Source organism: Chenopodium quinoa, unplaced genomic scaffold, assembly GCF_001683475.1.
Source record: "Chenopodium quinoa cultivar QQ74 unplaced genomic scaffold, ASM168347v1, whole genome shotgun sequence".
In the NCBI taxonomy this organism is placed as follows: domain Eukaryota; kingdom Viridiplantae; phylum Streptophyta; class Magnoliopsida; order Caryophyllales; family Amaranthaceae; genus Chenopodium; species Chenopodium quinoa.
In genome coordinates this window covers 340,032-348,300 of record NW_018742951.1, presented here as the reverse complement: position 1 = coordinate 348,300, position 8,269 = coordinate 340,032, and positions in this window count along the sequence as shown.

The following is an 8,269-nucleotide window of genomic DNA, read 5'->3' as shown; positions in this document are numbered from 1 at the left end:
TTACTACGTCAATGTTCATAATGTGACTACAGTGTTGTAGGACGTACTCTACGAAAATGTGCTGTAAACCGTCAAAACAATGGCTCCGACTGTCGTGACTTGTTTTTAGAGCATAAATATTGGTGAGGATGGTTTTTTCCTCTCAAACATTCTCTCTCCTTACCCTATTTTGACACCTCATACTCTCTTTCATCCACCTCATTTCCCACTATCTCTTTCCTCTCTTCCATCCTCTTCCATTTATTTTTCCCACAACAAAAGGTATCCTCTTGATATATTTTATACTATAAATATGGCCCCACCTTCAAATTTTTCCTTTGTGAAAGATTATTTTTTATTGATTTCTTTAATGATAAGGTCTAATAATGATAATAACAATAATTAAGATTCGATAATTAGCATACATAATAAAAATTACCATACTTTACCAATATTTTGATACAATAACACATGAAATTAGGAATAAAAACACTAATTGATACACTAAAGTACAACAAATACAAGAAATTAAAGACAAATAACTAATTATCCTCTTTTTTCCTTACCGATTACTAGTATGCTCAAATCTTGCCCACACATATTCTGCCAAATTCATATTTTTTCCATAACTATGATTATTTTCATCCATTACAAAAGAAAATTATAAAAAGAGAGGAAAGAGAAGAAGGAGTGAAAAAGATGCAAAATTGAAGTGCATAAAAGATGGCCAAAATTCGGTTCATTCTATAGAGAAAAAAAAATACAACCGTTGGTAAAATTAGTTTTTAAAAATATGTTACCGTTTGTGATTAATTACTGTTATTATTTTTATGAGTTAGTAAAATTATGTAACAAAAAAGCAAATAAAAGGTTGACACTTCATCCCTTTGGCACAAAGGACAAGGTGCTCAATCCTTCACCAGAAGAGGATTGTTGTTGAGAATCTTCTTCCCCTTGAAGATCCTATACATTACCCAACATCAAAGAGGACTACTCCAAATCAGCAAAAACCCCACACAAGAGGACATATATCCTCTCCAATAATCTTGCTCTTAGGGAGGATTGAAAAATAGTCTGCCGGTGAACCCTGAAACTTTGAAAATTGATGTGTACTGTAGCTGGATTAACACGATTCAAGCTAAGTTCCCGCACCGTTAACTCAGCAAACAACAGTTTACTATACAAAAACGGTTAAAAAACAAGCAATTATAACGGTTATTAACCAATTCACAAGGTTCAAACAATAAATCAAGGTAAATCGTTAGCATTAATTCTGGAATTAATCAGTCAGGTAAAAAACGTTTAACATAAACCAAACCCCTAAGCCTTGTTCAAAATACCGTGCAATGATTAATTTTTCTTAACAAACCCAACCCGACCCGTATTATACCCTCCTCCTAGGGATTTATGTGTTACCCTAATTATTATTCTACACATAATTGTGATTGGTCTTCTTTGTATCTCCTAAGTGATTTCGGGATCCAGGGGTTGTAGTTTAACAGTCGAAATATTACTTTTGGGAAACTGATTCCGTTCACGCCTGAAAGATTATTATTTTTTCCCGATTTCTTCTTTGTCTCTTTGTTTTTTAATATAATATCCCCAACACAAACAATCGTGAGTTAAAATTCTCGTGCGATGTAGCATTCCTACACTAAAGCATTCCTAGAACCTACAAACTATGTGACTTAGTTGTTAGAATTAACACTATCATCCAATAGTTTTTCAAAGTGTTATTCTGTCAAGAGGTTGTGATTTAAAAATCAAAACTATACTTGTAATAATGCATTTCATTTCCTAGTGGTTCTTTTTATAAGATATTTTATACCACCCATGAAATAGTGATACCAATGTTGTGTTAGTGGGTAGGATGCACGGACACTTCGTGCAACAGTCGTGTCCGTGTCCGACACCGTGTCGGACGCCGACACTCGTTCGACACACGATGGACACACATAAAAACTACATCCAGGTCTTTAATATATTTACACACTTTGAGATGAATTGTATTCTACTATGATACGATCTAGTTTACATTTTGATATGTCACCTCATCTTTTTAACCTTTTGAATTATAAAGTTAAGGTAAAGTATGAGAGAAAAAGGTAAGACTTATAATACGATCGCCTTCAAAACACATTTCATAGCACATTATTGTATGTGAATTAGGAAAATATTATTTAGCTACGGTAAGGAACTTGTTTTCAGGTTAATTATTTAGGGTTTTGTTCAATAGGTTGTCAAAATCTTGCTTTTTTGATATATAATTTGTCTTGTTATTTTCCGTACCCATGTCCCCTATTTTAGGATTACCGTTTTGTCGTGTCCGTATCGTACCCGTGTCCGTGTCTGTGTCCGTATCGGTGCAACCTATTGTCTTAGTGGTGCCATGCATGTATCACATGAGACGGTCGTCGTGGATTGTTATGCGACAGTACCCATACAACGTGTAAAGTTCATAGTCTACCTTGTCATCTGTTAAGATAAATTTAGGGTAATTACATAATATTTAGGGTATATGGATTTTGGATAATATTAGGAATTATCTTTTCCTACTTTATCTAAGTTTTCTAGACTTTTAGAGAGGATAGTAGATCTTATTCATTGTACTATAAATTGATTGGTTTTGTGTTAATGGAAATCAAGTTAAAGTTTATTCATAAATCATTTTGCTACATCATCTGATCCAGGGTACCACTAGGATACGTAGGGTACCACTTTTGCATGGGTGGTACTAATCCCCTTACAAAAGAACCACTGTAAAAAGTAAATGGATGATATTCAGGAGGACGTTGGTAACTTACTTCTCAATAATTACTATAGTTGAACTCGTTCCCTATTATCCTTCGTAATCTAACCCATTCATAATCCCTCAACGATTTGTTATGCACACCCTGTTTAAGGGTGTCCATTTCAAAAGTCGCCACTGTAACTGAAGGTTGAAGCTTAAACAATACGTACAGTAGAGTGGTACATTTACTTCTGTACTAGAAGGCTTATGGTTCCACAGTAGTCAAATGTACCTGGGCACAATGTCCAAGACGTTGTGCTGTATTTGACAAGAAAATACACAATGCAATTGATGCATCAGCTTAAAAGAATTTGAAACATTTTCACCAAAAATAAATTCACTTCCTACCGTATTTCTGCATCCATTGCCTTCCATTTATCATTACAAGCAACAATAATGGCCGGAACTTCCGTTGTGCAATACCGTGTCTCACCTCACCAACCCTTACCCCACCCGGAACAACCGATATTGTATTTTCAAAAAACAGAGAGGGGGGAATCCGAATTAAACCTGAATTTAGTTAAGTATTTTAGAAACTGCTACACCTTTTACAATGGGATATACCAGCCTGTGCAGTCCATTAGAGCACATCTCCTCCAGTCAATGTGCTGCCAAACTGAAGGCATGGTGTTACAAGATGGGAGGGCGACGTCGGGGCACCTTCCTCTTTTAGACAGTATCTACGACGAGGTTGGGCTGCTACGACGAGGGAGCTTGTGTCCTGCTGTACTGGCTCATAGACAGGTTCTATTCCTCGGCGTCCCCACTCACAGTACCACCTGAAATAGAGGAAGCAGTTGACTTGAAGCCCAGTCTTAGTACCGACTCCATAGTTGCTTAGAGTTTCCCCACGACGAGGCGCACAATATTTGTTGGGTCTTTCACGGATACCCTCCACCTGATGACGGTCGATACTAGTAACACCCACCTGAGTTTCCAGGTTGAAGGTTGTACCTTTAAACCCAGTGTTAATCATCGGTGGCCCATTTGTAAACGGTACAACCGTGTTACCTATAAAGGAGAGCATCTTTCGTCAGCCACCGAACAGTTTGGCGTACTCGCTCGGGGGTCGAACATTCTAATTTGGAACGCCCGAGGGTGCACAAGGCCCTCCTTCACAGAACACTTCGCAGCCTTGCACAATAAATTTAACCCGATGTTGTTCATCATTTTGGAAGCTCGTGTTGGAAAACATGAGGCGAGCGACCTCGTTGTTCGTAGCCTACCTAGTGATTATGAAGCACATATATGTGGTCCGCAGTCATGTCTTGGTGGAGTTATTGTGTGTTGGCAACAACATATGTTAAGGGCCAATTTCTTCCACATATCAAGTGAGCCGATTGGGGTGGCTGTTGATGCTTTTTTCTAGGTGATTTGTCTGATTTATAATATTGTGTTGAATTTTACGTTAGTGGGAGTTAAATTATTTAGGCAACTTATTGTTGTTTACGATTACAGGCTCCACCACCACCACCACCACGACCATCGTGGCCTCCGAAACCAGTTCATTTTAACAATGACCCGTTAAGCTCGGACGAGGAGGCAGAGCCAGGTAGCTACTACTTCAATTCTGGCTTGGCTTTCGACGGCTCCATCCACCACCTGGGATTGGGGAAAGATCTATGAAGAACCGGGGATCCAACCCTCCATAATGCTCTGTGTCTTTGTTGAACTTGTACTGTAGTTGAGTAGCCTTGTATCTGTTTTGATTGACTTTGCCCCTGAATTCTGTTTGACTAAAATTTTATTCTATCCATGTTGCAATGTTGAGGCTTGAAGTACATCTCAAAGCCTTAACTATGATAATTGAATCACTTTATTCCACCTTTGAAACTAATGCAACGCCTTTGAGAATTATAATGTCCGGATAGTAATGTCCTTCAATCTCTTAGCAATTTAGCATTGATACCAAAATGAACACTAGAAATTATTATGTTTTCCTTCAAAATTTTCATGACTAACTTAGATCTTTACCAATAGTTGTCGTATTCTAAGAGGCCCTAGTGCCTCGCAGTGAGATACATAAATGTATCTCACAATAAAAAATTTGTATTTTAATTCAACTTCTTTTATCCACTAGAGAAACGGTGGTACGACCGTCGTTACCTAAAAGTTCCACCATATTTTAATTCAATCTTTTTTATCCACTAGATTAACGGTGGTACAACCGTCGTTACCTAAAAGTTCCACCAAAATCTGGGAGGTACAAAAACTCGCCTTGGTAGATGCAGTTATGCAACTCACTGTGAGAAACGACATGCCTAGTAATTTCTGTTGTATGTTTGTGAAAATAATCATTCATTGCACTAGATTTCTTGTCCGTGTGTAAAGGGTTCATGTTGTACTTCAAATACTGTTTAGTAATAAATTAATACGGAGTACTTCAGACGGCCCGCACAAGTTCATAGGGCCCATACAAGTCACGACAATCTAAGCCAATTTTACGACGGTTCTTTGCTGATTGTCAACTTTCGTCCTCCAACACTGTAGTGCAACTGTTACCATTGGCCATATTCTTCGAATTTTGTCACTGAGTGTCTTGTCAACAGTAATGTAATGCAATTGTCATTGTCACTAGACATTAGTTTTCATCTTTCTTGCGGAGTACTTATTAATTAATTGTCAAAATCAAACCTTCTCTCTCTTTATTGATATGCATGCATTTCTATTGGACTACTTATTAATCAACCCATTCAATTGTCAAAATCAAACCTTTTCACCTCATAGCCGTCACCTTCTTAACTTAAACCAAATTTACTTCTCTCTCTTCACTGTATAAAGTATGATCAGAGGACAACTGTATTCTTTCATTTATGTCACTTCATTGGAAGCTGAATTTGTTTGGCAGGGGAAATATTTTGGCGGAGGAAATTGCTTTGGCAGACGACTGACTTCTTCTCCGATATTTCCGACACTATCTCCTTGTATTGTCATTGTCAACAAATAAATTAAGTCATTTTCCACAATATTCAGTTGTCATTGCGTTGTCGTATCCATGGTGAATTACCATAGATGTCCTTGTACCACAGTCATAGGTTCAAATATCTCATACACGCATGCGTAAATCGTATCTGCAATATTGGTAATGTAATGCAATTGTGACAGAATAATGATTATTCGACAGAGCTAAGAAGAATTCACCAATTAACCAACCTTGAATATATATTCGGGGTTATAAAATTTCCGTTGCGTTCATGAGGTTTACAAATATCTGGCACTAGAATACGATGGTAATTTGAGTCGGATAATAAAATGTACAAGTACAATTGAAGTTAAGACCATATTATTGGAGCAATTCATTTGATTAGTACAAAAATTACAATGCTCCTCAAGATATTAAATAACAAATGATTGTTAAATCGTTTCCTGACCTTAGTACGCCTTATAAATATAATTTTTTACAAACAAATTTTCTACCAATATGGATCCTTTAATCAAAGAAAGTGAACCACACTAGTGAACTGTGAGAAAATGAAAAGTATATTCCGATCTAGTAGACTAGATAAATCTAACGACGGTAGATGACGACGAGGAAAAGTAACTATTTCACTAACAAGGGTGCGCTTAGTTCAACTATGAACGAATCAACAATGGTCTAATACCGTACGTCGAACAACTTGCACAATATAATCATCCAAAGGAGCAATGACTGAAAAAATACGATCAAATAGAAAAGGACAGTAACATTTGGTTTCTGATGCTGAAGTAGATACAAATACTTGAATGATTGGCTACTTCAACTGCCACATACCCGAGTTTGATCATATGTAACTTATGTAAGGTTTTAGCCATTAGGGTTTGAAGGGTTTAGTTTTTAGGGTTTTGGAGGGTCTCGAGGGTTTTGGAGGATTTAATTTCCGGGTTGTTCGTTTATTTTAGAACATAATATTCAGTACGATGGGGTTGAATGTGTTTTTGATTGTCCCACTATTACCCCTTCGTTATTTAGATTCACGTGATGGTTGCACATGTACCATTATTTGGGAATCCTTTTTCCCATATTTCTCATTCGGAAACACATTCTTTTCACCGAATGGTTAGCGTTTGGGTAATATAGTAGTTAGTTGATTGGTGTGACACCAACAAGTCAAGAACCTACCACTGCACCAACAACTAAGACATTAAGAGCTTTTAGGTTTGGTGAATTTACACGTCGTCATCATTGTTTTTACTAGTATTATTATTTATCCACCATGTGTACTTTAGTTTGTTGTAATTATTTATGCAAATAACGCTTCAACTACAAAGAAGTATGATAATGGGGTATACAATTGCAACATAATTCCGTAACAGATTTATAGTGTAGTAGACGGATTAATAGTGTAGTAGACTATGTTAGTCAAGTAATGTTGCTAAATACACAATGCATAAACGAGTCTTTTTAATCACATAATACTAAAAATAAACACAGTTGCGCTAAACCTGACTACAGGGTCTACAGTAAATCACTGAAACCAGAAGTACAATAAAGTCACCGCACGGTTTCTCACTTGTAATCGTATCAACTGGCAAAAAAAGGTAAACTCAAACTACAACCGCTCTACATCGAACCGTATTCCAATGCAGATGTCTAATATGTCAATTTAACATCAATAACTATATAATAAAAGGCACACTAGCAATGACACGTGTCATTTTCAAATGTTTAAAAATAACAAAAAAATATTTAGAAAACAAATCTTATGTATAAATATAAGATTAAGAAGATTAAATGTATTATCCTAGCACTATATACATTGATACCATAAGTTACAGTTAATAAAATAAAAATCAAATTCTTAACATAATTTGTGACATACATAGTGCTATATACTACTCTTACATTTTTACAACAAGGATTAATTTTTTGTAAAATACTTGTGTATTTAATTATGTTAGAAAAGCTTGTTAGGAAAGATATGAAATTTTTTAAGCTAGTTGATTATTGAGAAGAAAAATAAGTACTGCGTAAGAGGGGATTAATGGATTAATAGTGTGTAAAAAGTAAATCTATTTACGAATTAGATACGTATACATAGTTGTAAGATATTCATTTGGTTAAAAGAAGAAATGATATAAAATAGTTAGTGAAAATATATAAATATACATATATGTGTATTTTAAATTATATATTTTGCTAATAATAGACTCTTTCATAATTAATTCATTTTACAAAGTAGTAACTTAAATAGTTTTTTTTTTTTATTAAATATAATGTTAATAATTATAGAGTATTTATTGAAAGTTACCGTGCATGCGGGACCTAATCTACTAGTAATTATATATCACACCCACAAGGACTATATTCTTATCGGTAATTCACACATATTCTTATTCCTATCAGTGAAAGTGAAACGAGCGAAACAAAATTGGCAAAGAACTTGGAACCCGCTACCACCAATACACAGTTATTCAACCAATATGAGTTCCTACATCCCTTCAAACCTGAACCCTTACTGGGGTCCGGTCCATTCCAAATCCCGTCCACCGCTTAGGAAAAGGAAGGCTATGTCAGGCCGT